Source organism: Pocillopora verrucosa, chromosome 2 (assembly GCF_036669915.1).
Source record: "Pocillopora verrucosa isolate sample1 chromosome 2, ASM3666991v2, whole genome shotgun sequence".
Taxonomy (NCBI): domain Eukaryota; kingdom Metazoa; phylum Cnidaria; class Anthozoa; order Scleractinia; family Pocilloporidae; genus Pocillopora; species Pocillopora verrucosa.
This window is the reverse complement of record NC_089313.1, coordinates 5,621,585-5,635,529: the sequence shown is the minus strand read 5'-3', so window position 1 is coordinate 5,635,529 and position 13,945 is coordinate 5,621,585. Positions and strand designations below refer to the sequence as shown.

At 40.6% G+C, this 13,945-nt stretch overlaps 1 pseudogene; it reads right to left on the bottom strand.

Annotated features, from left to right (window-relative positions):
* Positions 1 to 2,703: 2,703 nt before the first annotated feature.
* Positions 2,704 to 13,945, bottom strand: part of LOC131776046 (ATP-binding cassette sub-family C member 4-like) — a 16,200-nt pseudogene continuing 4,958 nt past the window's right edge.

Below are 13,945 nucleotides of genomic sequence, written 5' to 3'. Positions count from 1 at the left end.
TTTATCCACACGCGTACGTGAGCACTTGATCAGTGATAGGGCTTCCCACATTTTCAGCCATCTACACAATTCTCCACAATGGCGCAGTCATTGTTCTGATGAGTGTTTCAACATCCTAGATCACACTTCCACAACTTTTCAACTTGAAATTAAAGAAGCTATCCACATTCCACGGGAGAAACCTATTCTTAATCACCAATTTTATCATGTTAATTTAAAACTTTCCTTGTAAATGCATACATTGTTCTGTTACTATTGTTTGTTTTGTCCAATCAGCATTTTGTTACACACTATAAATTCAACTTTGTACTTTGTATTATTCAGAACTGAAGATGACAGAGGAACTGTCGAAACTTGTTTTTCAATTTTAAAAGTGTCGTTCAGTTTCTTATATTCGTTAAATATCTGTTTCTATCCAGACCTTTTGGCCAAGTTAGACGGGTCTCAAATCCATGCGAGAGCAAACAGCGCCATGTTACGCATCGGCGCTGTCGTCAACAAAATGATGCAAAATAATGGTAAAAGGGTCATTGTAAATTGTTTCGTGGTTTTGCTTAAGGTTTTTAGATGAAAAAAAAAACTCTTGGGAGAGCTTGTTCTTAATGAAATGCACATTTCAACTAAACATTTCGTTTACTTGCTCGCGGCTGTCAGATGAAAAAATAGAATTTTCGCCCATTGCCCACAACTTCAAAGCCTATGGTTTCCAACCATTTTATCCTATGGTTACTATTATTATGACTACTATTACATTAGTAGATATTTTTTTGAGTAAAGTTAATTTAGACGAGTCTCAAATCCACGCAAATGCTGTGTCACGAATAAAGTGATTATTCAACTTCCTGGTGAAAAGAACATTCAGCCTAACATTTCGTTTATTTGCTCGCGGCTTTCAGATGGAAAAAGGAATTTCGTTTCATTCTGGCAATTTATCACCTGAAAAATTGAGACAAAATATGGTAAATGAGACGAGGATAGTAATACAAAAGATAAAGAATGAGACGAGGATAGTAATACAAAAGATAAAGAATGAGACGAGGATAGTAATACAAAAGATAAAGAATGAGACGAGGATAAGTTTCAAACATACCGTGTAGAAGTTGAGGAATGGCACGTGACTATGCAAAAACTTCCAAACCAACTCCTAACAAGTTAATCAACATCAAAATCACGCACTCGTGGTCTTTAAATAAAAAAGCAAACTAAGACAAGACAATCAGCTAGATAAGCAAGAGTTAGTCATATTTCTGTTCATCAGGTTTTAACTTGAGGATTGCGCGAATTAGTTAGACTATTTATGACACTTTTGGCGTCGTCTTTTGTAACGCGATCCTCATTTTCGTTTGTTTCACTCAGTGTAAATTGTCTTGCATCCGATTCTCTCTGACAAAGGGCTAAAACTCAAAACGTTCGTTTAGAATCTATTTTAGACGGCCAGTTAGTAAAAACACGGCTTACCGTTGATGAGGATACGGAAAGCTTTGCTCTTCAGCCAGGTCTTTGACATAAGGGTTCCCTTGCCAGCCATTGCGGCGAAATTGGTTCGACGAAATGATGGATATCAAACGAGACAGAATAAGCTTCCGATTGAACGACACTTCCATTTACCGAAGCGATGCAAATTATGCTTCGATCAATTCGAAGCTTCAACATGCGCCTTAGGCAACTCTCCAGACACTTGAACTTTGAAGATTGTTTTGTTCAATTGCCTCACCCAAGTCCTGGATTTGATCGTCATTTTTTATGTAAAAGGTAGGATAAATGACAGTGACTTTCTTGGAGGGCTCCGCATCTGAGCCATCAAAGTGAACTTTTAACCTTAAAAGAATTCCATATTAAAAGATATAACGCGTTCATTCAGCTAGAAAGAATAGAAAGACTTGAAAGTTCCGGTTCAAGTTTTCCATCCCACCCAGGCAAGGTTCAAAATCTCCACCCCCGCTCACGGAAGAGAGTCATATGTTCGAACAGAGTGTGGAGATCACATGAAAAAGCATGGCGTATGCGAAAGATCATTTTTTAAAAGGAGGGATGCGAGAGGGAAAATCTTGAACATTTTAAGTGTCAAGACGTGTCTTACATTAGTTGCCAAAGGTAAAGCATGTGATCTCCACACTCTGTAAGAACGCTGAGATTACCATCGTGCTCAGTTGTCACGACAACTAAATGTGTGACACAAAGCTCGCTGTTCGTAAGGGATGGGGTTGTGGTGGGGTAAGGTGGGGTCTCCTGGAGTCTTTGAACTCCTCCTTAAGGCAATATGTTTGGAAGAGACTGTAATAAAGTTATTTATCTTACATGGACTCAAACTAGTTTGTGCCGCTATCTCGAAAATCTGCCACTCCTCTTATTCGTTCCGCTTGTCCGAGAAGATCTAAATTTATAGCCAACGTGAATTTGACATGCTCATCGAAGGAGATCTAAATTTATACCCAATGTGAATGTTGACATGACAACCTGTTACTCTCTGATATCGAACCTTAAATTTGGACATAGCCAGGCTGCTGAACAGTTTCCCATTTCTGAATATACTACTATCTTGCGTGCATTGCGTTGACTATTAAGTGGCGCACGTAAGTCGTTCCCAGGGCATCTCCATTGGTTTTTTACTTGAGATCAGTTGGGGGACAGACAGATAAGTGACGTTCACGTGAGAAAAATTTTGCTTTGTTTATTACATAAAACAAATTTAATCTACGTTACGGTGGGTCTGTTCATTAATAGATCACCAGAGGATGTCATAAAGCAGTTGGAACATCAGTGACATACGCGCCTGCGCCTAATGTGCAGATTTTTCTGTTCTTATAACATTATGACTTCATCAGTGATCTATTACTGAACAGACCCACGGCAAAATGGACGTTGCGTGACACCCCGAAACATGACAGCGAGAGAGATTTTAAAGATGGATAGGAGTATATAGGAGCCAAAATCGAGAAAATTATCAAATATCATTCTTTTCCATGATTTACAAAATCAGATCTCTAAAGAAGATTATAAACTGTAAAACACCTAAAGCTCTGCAGGATCAGACCTGCGTGACAGTCGAGGTATTTTAACCTTAGACTGCATCTCACTTAATGTTCATAATTGAATCAAATTTGTCAAATCCTTTCACTTTTCCATCTTTCAAGAGCAAAACCTTCTCGCAGTCTTTTATCGTGTTTAAACGGTGAGCTATAGTGATGACTGTGGACTCCTTCAGTTTGTTCCGCACTACATTCCAAATCTTCTGCTCTGTGTTTGGGTCAACATGCGCAGTTGGCTCGTCCAAGACGACGATTTTACTTCGCTGTAGCAGCACACGAGCCAAGCAAATTAACTGCCGCTCTCCGACACTCACATTAGCGCCATGTTCCAGCAGTTCGTGATCCAGCTTAGCCTCAAGTGTCTCGACAAAGTCTTTCAGTTGCACATCCTCTAAAGCCTGCCATAATTCAGTGTCTTGAAATTTGTCAAAAATGTCGAGATTTTTCCTTAATGATCCGCTAAAAAGAACAGGACTTTGGCCTAGAACCGAGATACCTCGTCGAGCTTCTTGGAGGCCTATCTCTTTAATTGGGACATCGTCGATGATTATCTCTCCATCAGCATCAGGCATGCGCATAAGAGCTGCTACAAAAGATGACTTCCCAGCTCCCGTACGTCCGGCAACTCCGATCTTTTCTCCTGCTTTGATGCCAAGATTGATGTTTTTCAGCACTTGAGGTCCTCCCGGATAGTACGTCAGTGATACATCTCTCAACACAATACATCCTCTCCAAGGCCAGTCTCTGGGTGTTCGTTCTTCCTCGTATCCAGGCTCCCGGTCAAGTTTGGTATAGGTCATAACTCGCTCAACTGACGTCATGTAGTTTTCCACTTCAGAGGATTTTCTAACAGCGTATTGAGTCGAGCTCAGAGTTTCGATGACATAAACAAGAGCGAGACCAGCGTAAGCTGAAAAAAAATTGAACCTTAATCTATCATTTCGGACTTGTTTTCTCTTGATAGCTCAAAACATATAACGAAAACTTCACAAGGCTAGGTTACCTAGCCTAGTCCAGGCAGTCACTTAATAGGAGGGAATAAATAACGTGTCTTTTTTACGTCTTTCTCAGTGTCGTTGTTTTGACTCCAAGCTAAGTAGGTACAGAGGAGTCATCAACACAAGTTTCTCTTTTAAATCATAGAAGACACTTCAAATTTTGCTCAGCACGTATAGTCACACCTATTTTATAAAATTATTCAGTTGTTCTTGCTATGTTAAAGAACGATTATATAAGTTCTTTCTTTACATAGAAAGACTCAAAAATGTTCCTAAGAATCTTAAGCTTACCGGCATCTTGAGATACCAAGATTGCAGCCACAGCGACTGCACCGACTAACAAGGAAGCGAGACAATCCAAACGTGCACCAAGCCACCTACCGCTGGCCATCACCATAATGTACGCCTGATTATGAACATCTTGATATCTGAGGGGACGAGTTTTATTCATAATAAGTTTTAATAATGGAGTGATTTTTTAGTTGACTGTTGACAATAAACCGGATTGTATGAGCTTTGTATTACTTTGCTAAGTGATTAGTCCAGCAAAATTGCGCAAAACCAACCACCTATTAGTCGAACGCGCTTGTCAACGTTCAATGCCGTTTCCTCGTTTTTAAGTTAAGTCCTCTGTCACTACTTGTGATCTTTTCTTTTGTTCTGATTAGCTTGTTGTTATTAAATTGCATTTTTTTTACGACAATCACTCCGAAAAAAAACTCAAAGAGATTACGTCGGGTCTGCACACTGAAGTGAGACCAGTGTCTCCTTTGGTCTGACAATGTAATGGAGTCCTTCAACAAATTTTGCCCGACACCCCACCCTCTCAAAATGATGTTACTCTCCAATCAACATTCGTAAGCCTCCAGCTAAATATCTGAAAGATCACTTCCGTAACCAGATCTCATTCTTAGGCATGCTCCATTCGTCGAGATGAAGTGAGAGGCGTTAGCGCCAAATTTTTTAACGATATGGATACTCTTCCTTTAAAAATGGTAAATTCTCTAAAAACAACCAATTCTTAATTGTTCACTATCAGAACTCTTATTCTAAGTATAACATTTCTCGGAAGGAGAAGACGAGTGGCACTTGTCTGTATTTCCTGTTAAACTCATAATGGGGTCCAATTCGGTCTGGAAATATACGAAAGATTAACAAAGGACGATTGCGAAGCGGGACGAAATCGGACGACATGGCTTTCTCTTACCAATTAATCAAAACTATGACAAAATTGGAGAAAGAAACTAGACAACAGTTATACGTTTTCATAAAAAACGACGAAATTCCCGACAACAGCGCGCGCATACATTTACACGCTGGCATGACTTGTCAACTGTCCTATCACACTGTCCAATTACAAGCATGACACTTACACTGTGCTATTATTCCCCTAATGATGACCAATCACGTTCGATAAATTTGCTACAGTTTTGACTAATCGTGAAATTTCTGCATTACGCGATCTTGTTGATTGACCGTTCGTACTATGGGTCTGTTGAAATCCCATCAGAAGAACCAGCAAGAACCGCACAGAGCAATTACTGTAGTCTCACCACTGGATATCTTCGTTTCGCGACCGTGCATCATACGGGAAGGTCCACTTGCTGACCAGTGTCTCAGTACATACCAGATAGGACTACAAAAGACGCGTGATGCAATTGCGTGTATTGCCGGTAAATAAAAAATAAATAGCCAACAGAAAATAAGCAATCATGAGTCATTTGTCACCTGTGCATTTATTGGCTCTGGCACCACACCCTGAATCAATGTCTCTAACATACCTGTATAGTGCATCCACAAAATCTCTCTGTCTTCCTCTCGTACGAATCGTGTCCAGTCCTATCAGGGTCTCTGAAAAATGAGCAAACACTGGGCTTCGGGTTATCGACTCTAACCTTTTTAGTTCTCTGGCAGTCTTCAAGTAGTAATTGGATAGAAAAACGACTAGCACGGAAATTGGAACAACAAGAAACATCAGCCAAACATTTGTGGCAACTGTTACCAGAATTTGGGCGAATATCACCAAAAGCATCTGCATTGCCGCCAGGAATGTTTTCGGTAACAACTCATCTACGCAGCCAATATCATTGGAGAAGCGATTTAGGATTCTTCCCACTGGATTTGAATCAAAGAACAGGACAGGTGCTTGTAAAATGGCCACAACCATTTCATCGTGAAGGCGCCCGGCGCACTTTAGACAAACATTTAAGAATCCATAAGCCCGAACGATAGTAAATATAAAACACGCGCCAACCAGACAGGCGGCGAAGTCTTATTCTTCTGATCCTCTGGGTTTAGCCTTGCAAGAAACGAGAGCCACAAGTCTGGAGCAACTATAATGGCTGAAAGAGATAAGATGTGGTTGAAAGGTATTTTTATATGATCATTCAGTTAAACATTGCAAGATTTATCGGGCTTAGACACATCTGCCTGGGTTAGGTATTTTCGTTTGTATTATGGGGATGTCTATGTAAGCACCACAATGTCACAGAATAGATGCGTTTTGTGTAGGCAGTCAACCATGTTACACATTAATATTGCTAAAAAACTGCATTTGGTCTCAGAAAGTTAGTTAGAAACGAGTTTTTTACCTTTTTTAGGGGAGTGGGGCAAGTGCAAGGCAAACGCGAGGAGCAAAACATCAGCTCTTTCTTTCGCGCGTGACTCGCCATTCACGTTCGACTCCCGCTTGCTTCGCGCTTGTACGAGCAAATGAGATATCGGGAACATGGTCAAAAATTTGTACAGTGTCTCTTAACTCTACCATAGAATTTAAAAACAACGCGTATTGTCAGTTTATAGCATAGCCATTGTGAAACGATTTGCATGAAATAGAATAAAAGAAGTAGAATAAAAGAATTATAGGCAAACGGTTGCTGTCCTCCCTTCTAGGGCCTGACCCAAGGTTTGTAACTCACTCTAACAATGAGTTTACCTTGAGTAATGAGACTTAAACCAACCATTCCGGTTATCATCAAGGGATGTGCTCCACTTCTGAAATAGTCCCAATAAAGCCTGGATGTCACAACTCCGATTGCCCGATCCTCCTTTGCTATCTCCAAACTCCTCGCTTCATTGGGCAAAGCATATGTTTTCTGGCATTTTTCAGCATCATCGTCTTTCTCCTTATCTTCCCAGCCGAACGGCTCAGGTGAGTCCGTTTTGTCCTTCAGAGCTGCTTTATAGAGCGGGTCAATAATTGAACTGATTACACCTTTGTCGTGCAGTTCAGTAAAGCGTCCCTTGTCGAGGACACGCCCTTTGTACAACACAATCACTTGATCAGCATTTTCCATGTGCTGTTGCTGATGAGAGGCAAACAGAACAATTTTATCGCCTAGTAGATCTTTGGTGCACTTGTTAAAGATATGTTGGCTAACTTTAAAATCGACAGCACACAGTGGATCATCCAGTAGATAAATGTCTCCGTCAGCATAAACTGCTCGCGCTAAACTTACTCTCGCCTGTTGCCCTCCACTCAGAACCTCGCCGCGTTCTCCAACAACTGTTTGATCACCACCAGGTAACCGCTTAAAGTCTTCTTTCAGAGCGCAGACGTCGATTATTCTTTCGTACTTGGACTCTTCGAGGGGCTGGCCAAACAGAATGTTTTCTTTTATCGTTCCCGAGAACACCCAAGCAGTCTGAGGCAAGTAAATAACAGAACCTTGATAATCAATCGTCCCACTGGCGTTCGCAATTTCACCAGCGATCGCTGAGAGTAGAGTAGACTTACCACTTCCAACCGGGCCGGTGATGACTGTTAAACTCTTTGAAGGTGCAAAGAAGCTGATATCCTCAAGAATAAATTCATCTTCACGATGCTTTTTTGCGCAGCTTAAATTTGACACACATAACATAGCAGGCGCTAATTCTGTTGATTCACGAGAGGAGGAAACTTTCTCATTATTTTCCTCTTTTTTTTTCAAGTAACTGCGACTTTGTCTACTTGGGGTACTTTTCGCATTTTGTTGGGGCTCGTTGTTTTCATCACTCTCCGAGGCTTTTGACAGATTTTCCAAAAGAAGGAATTCTTCGATTCTTCCGAGCGAAACGTAGGCGTCATACGTTACCATTAAACCAGATGTCACATTCAACGTGCCACTCAATTTTAAAACACCCATAAAAGACAGGAGCATAAAAACATTGGCGGGCGTGAGGGTGTAGCCTGTAAGCACCATAGTAATTACTGACACCAGAGTGGCCAGTGGCGTTGCACTAAATGACAAGGCATCGATACTTGACTGAATGGCTGTCCTCTTCGAAATGACGCTTGTTTCATTTCTGAAGATAAAAGGTTATCATAAATTATGTGGGTATTCTTTCGAACAAACTCGACGTCAGTGTTCTCTCTAATCTGAAATATTAACGAGGTGAGCCGGCGGGAAGCACACCCTTCCTCATAGTTCACTTCTTTGTTTAAGTGCGTCTTTTGCGTATGAAAAACAATACGAACTGAAGACAAGTTAGACTCAATGAGATGTTCTACTTATAATAATGAGCGATGATTCGCTTTCGGACGGAAATCTCACGCGAGTCGCTCGGAGATGAATTGCAAGGGATATTCGGAGTTTGAGCAATCAGTAAGAGCGCTCTTCCACACTCTCTATTCAGTATATCTTCATATTTTTTAACAGCCAATCCTCCAGTTATCAAATGGGTTACATGAGACACTTATTCTTTGTGAAGAGAGGCATTCTGATTGGCTCATACATCGGTTTAAAGGTTCTTTTTTTTTTTTTCTTTGTGGGGAGGATAGGTATGTTTTAACTGCTTAGCCGGTTGATAAAGCTCTCAGTGGAGACAAAACAGATTTCTGGTTATCTATTTCCGACTTTTGAATAATGTGGGTCACCAATTACGGGAATGAATAAAGCTACTTGTTGGAGCCTTCTGAATAAAAATGATAATTACCTCACCTTCTTACATGTTTTATCTTTCGTCCATATTCGTCCTCCCACGCATGCATTTTGACCGCGCGGATCCCGGAAACTACTTGATTCATTAGGGAGATCCGCTGATCGGACACTGTAGCTGTGCGCAAGCGCAGCTTAGCATTAGCATAGGACAAGACAGCAAAGTATGGCATGAGAATACACAGGAGGAACACACCCGTAACAGCCTGCCAACCAATCAAATTGTAGATAAGGAATATTGCCCCTGCATAAGCAGGGACTGCGGAAACGGCTACGACAAAAAACTTGACTGTCTCTTCTTCCATTCTTTTAACATCATTGGATATCAGGTCGAATAACCGTCCTGCAGTGAATTTTAATAACCTCTGCTTGCTGAGAAGAAGCGTCTGAAAGAGAGTACAGATTAGACATTAAAGGAGAGATTTTGTTCCATAAACCATATGATTTGAATCTCCGACATAAAGATATCCGTGGTTGCGTTTTGAGACGAGAGTATCCAAATCTTTACCAAATTATCTTTAAATGTGTCAAAAGAGCGACAACTCAGGCGCCATTTTGAATCTCGCTGAAAAGCACGGCCGTGTACGTTATGGTTTCTGTAGCCTGCTTCCCCTTTAACTGCTGGTTAATTAACTGTTTGTTTCTTCGATGTTTTTGTTGGTGAGCAGGATTGCTTGCTCTCGCAGAAGCAGCAACTAGCGACGATGTTTAATAACCTTTTACACCTGGGTCTCCATATGGCATAAGCTGATTGAAATCGATCAGATTTCTGGAAAAAATCGTTCTTTATCAGATGGATAAATGTTTTCGAGTTTGTTCAGCTTAATTTGGGTATTAAGAGAATTAGAAAAATCGGTTGAGCCTTCGAAAAATGCATAGAATTCTTTTTAGAATCGTGCCTACCTTGTGGTACACCAGTCCCCTGAGGGCGCTTCCTATTTTGATCCCCAATATTTCACATCTGTAATCTTGCTGGTGCATACCAAGACCACCGATCAAACCATTAAGACACATAGCTAATGCACAGGCGTAGAGCCGATAGGTATTCTCTGTCTCAGTTGACATAAGCTTAGAAACAAGATACCCAAGAAACAGGGGAAGGAGAAGGCGAGAAGTTGTAAACAATACATTCCCCGTCAAAATGATGATAACATCTTTGATAGGAAGCATATGAAACACGCTTTTCCAAAGTTTGGGCCTTTTCCCATTCATCTTGCATTGATATTTCTCGCTTTCCCAGATCTTCTGAAGCTTGTCGGTGACAAAACGGCCAGAAGTCTCGTCTGACAAGGGTAAAAAGTCATTTTGATCCAAAGGTCTTTGACTGCCCTCCTTAAGGACTCTGTTCATCCAACGAAAAAAAATAGGAGATACAAAACTGACTTTTTTATCTTCATCAGCAGAGATTTTCCTGTAACCGCCTTTTGGTGCCATCACTTGAGACCTACAAAATACTAAGCCATTATTAGCATGTTCAACGCAATGGTCAGACGTCTCCGCATGATGTTCCAGTATTTTAGAACCAAGTTTCCTTCTAGGGGTTATAAACTTTCGTAAAATGCAATAAGTCACGGTGTTTTGTAGAACCTCATGACTTTTATCTAGCCTAAAATGATATAGCAGAGCACAAAATGATAAATAATCAGGATACCCGTCATTGAATAAGCTTTGTGCTCGAAAAGTGTCGAGATTTCTTTCCTCTACTCTTTATGAACGTTTAAGTTTCTTGGCATAGTTTACGTGGCAGCGGTTGCTACCCTTATTTTTGTTTGAAATTTTGCGCGGGATATTTGCACGCGGCCGGCCAAAATTGATCCCTACGCTTGGGTGAGCCTGTTGAGTTCCAGGCCCCCGCTACATAGAGACCAAATAACGGGTGAACAATATCTTGCAATTATTCGAAGAAGTGGCGTGGAGCCAACTTTTCATTCCGAATGGAGCTTCCAAAATTATTCGCCATCCCGCTTTCCTTCTTGCCTCCTATAAGCAAGAACTTGTCACATACATGACAAACTTATTAATCACAAGGATAAATCAATAATTGTAACCGATCAACGCGAACATAACCAGGAGAGGAGCGGACCAGAATTTTTGACTTTTCTTAATATAAAGTGCAAACGTTAAACTTTTCTGTTTTCTGTGTCGACGCCTGGTCTTCTAATTCTTCACCTTCGACCACGAGTTCGAATCACTTTTGACCTGAGAAGCCACAGGCACGGAATGGGTTTCATCGGTCATTTAACGTCCACCGAGACGTAAAATAAAATTTCGTAACTGAGAAAACGTTTTTTTTTTTCTCAGGCTTAAAATAACCGCATAACAGTGCGTGATAGGTCATGAATGAATTTCTCAGTGTCTCGCGTACTGTAACATTTGAAATTCTCGAGCGGACAAAGCGTGGTCTGCACGGTCTGCGCGGTTTGCACAGTCTGCAGTCTGCAATCTGCGTTTTAGCATAACATCTCCTGTGATCTAGCCCACTCATTCAAAGCTTTTAGCAAAATTATAGCGGAGCTCGCAGAGCGCAGCCCCATAACTATAAAAAATAGTAGTAACCCATCAAGCCGAAAAATTTGGTTGTACGACCGTACGACCGTACGACCGTACGACCGTTCAAGGTGCTACTTTTAGCATGCGCGGCCAACTGTACCACGGGCACTATCTTAGCCATTACGTAATGGAAGGGCGAGGGAGAAGGTAATGCGCAGGCGCGATAGCGCGCGTAACTTGGATATCACATTAGTGTGCGCCAAGAGACACCGTCAGATGACGATAAAGTGCGCATACTCGAACGTCGAGCTGCAGTGTAGCGTACTGCGGGCACACGGTTAGGCATTGCACGAGGGCTTTACGTGAGCTAGCAGATGAAATTTGCCACCCGCGTTTTGAGCGGGAAATCAAACTGGTCAGAATGGAAATGAACAGTAATTCTCAGTATTTTGCAATTTCGAAACAACTCGTAAGATAACAATACCGGCAGAGTTTAAGCTTTGTCAACCGGAGGAAATTGTTATTATTCAAGTTCGTGGAGGGAGGGTTTTAATTGAAAATAGGCTGGATATAAAGAGACAGAGCGGCCAAAGAAAGCAACAAGTAAACGGCGTAAAGCGAGTCCAGAAAATCGCGTAAGAAAGTTACAAAGGACGCCAAAATAGGCAGAATACGGCGAGAGGAACACGAAAGAGAACAATAAAGGGCATAAGGAAAAAGGCGAGTTTCTAGCGAAGAGCAACGCGAGAAGGAAATACAAAGTCGCTTCTGAAAACAGACAGAAAAGAGGTCATCAACAAAGAGAAGCGAACTGCAAAGGATCCGCGAAAAAAGGGGAGGTAAGTCGTGTCCTATCTGGGTTTTCTCTTAGGCTAAGACCCAGAAAAAAATTCATACTTTTTTTTTACCAATCGTCGTTTGATACTAGCTTCAGTTTTTAATTCAACTAATCACGTTTCGGTTAAACATTAACTCTGGCATTCATCGCCTAAAAACTCTTACGCCGGTTCATCGCTCGAATAATGTTGCAAAGTGTTCGTAATCTTCAAATTATTTCTTGTCCTTTCGTTTGAAAGTTTAATACAGTCGTGGTGTTATGGGAAAAGAAGTTATCTTAAGTATTTTGTTTTGCCTAGAAAGTTTTCAAATGATGTCGAACGGCGAGCGCAAGTTTCTACTTTTTTTTCTCTGCAGTTAATTATCGCAGAATTTACTCTATTCATTTGAAAAATTTGCGCTTTGCCGAAGATGTGTTGTTTTACCCTACGAACGAAGTAATGGCCTTTCCCAAAATTAAAATAAAATGGGATTGAGTCAGCGATGTTTATGTTTACATTAAGTCTAAAGCGGTTATTTGATTTTGACGATATTGTCATGTGAGAACCCGTCAAACATTTGAGAATCAAATTACGGACCGCAAATGTGTGGTGCAAACAAACTCACGGGTCAAATGGAGATGGTTCTACAGCGGGATGAGTGAATTTAATTGTTTGGTTGTCGTACTCTTCAGCGCTATGTTTTCATGCTTTCTACTCGATTCGTTCGAACTTCAGGAAATGGTTTGTGTCACAAAACATGGAGCCTCTTTCTCTTCGCTCAACATCTCGAGGCGTTGTGATGAACATGCTTGCGATACGATAGTTTTTTTCCTTATGCTGGAAACTGAAGAATTAATCTCTAAAATTGGTATTCATCACATTTTGCAAGAAGCGTCCGAGCTGTGGTCGTGCAATTAAACGGGGTTCTGCCAATTTGACCTTACAAGCGCGCTGGTAAACACATGGTTCGCGTAAATAATTGTTGTTTACAGTTATCGAATTCAAGAGCAGTTTTTGAGAGTCTGTTTCTGTAACCTTCCTGGATATTTTCTGTTAAATTCATTGAGGTTTAGTCTCGGAATTTCATAAGCAATTATGAATGATAGATTCGTATCGGCACCATAATTTAAGGAAATGTTGTCAACGTATTAACAGATTACAATTCGCGAACCACTTCTGTAACCTACTTGGATATTCTCTCTTGGAGTAATTGAGTCACACCCTCGGAATTTCATCAATAATTAAGAACGACAAATCCATATATAGCACAAGTGAAGCACATTTTAAACTTTCATACGATTGTAGGAAACTATACTTAATTAACTCTCGATAAATTGGCCTGACATAACTCGATGATTATTTTATTATTTTGTAGCCCCCAGAGCCCGGCTAGTGACTCTGGAGGTACTGAACTTGATATATTTGATACACAAGGCACCCTTCAAGTAGGAAGGTTAGAAAAAAATTATTTTTATGACCATACATTGCACTCGGTTTACAAATGTAGATAATTACTTAAAAAATACTTATTATAGCTGTATTCAGAAGCATAGACATGTAGACAATATGCTTCTGCTTTATTTTATTGTAAGGGGTTTCTTTTTATGTAACATGTATCCATCCTTTAATTTCCTCCTTAACCTGCCTGCAAATAATTGAATTTTATGTTTGAATTCAAGATAAAACAGAAGTCT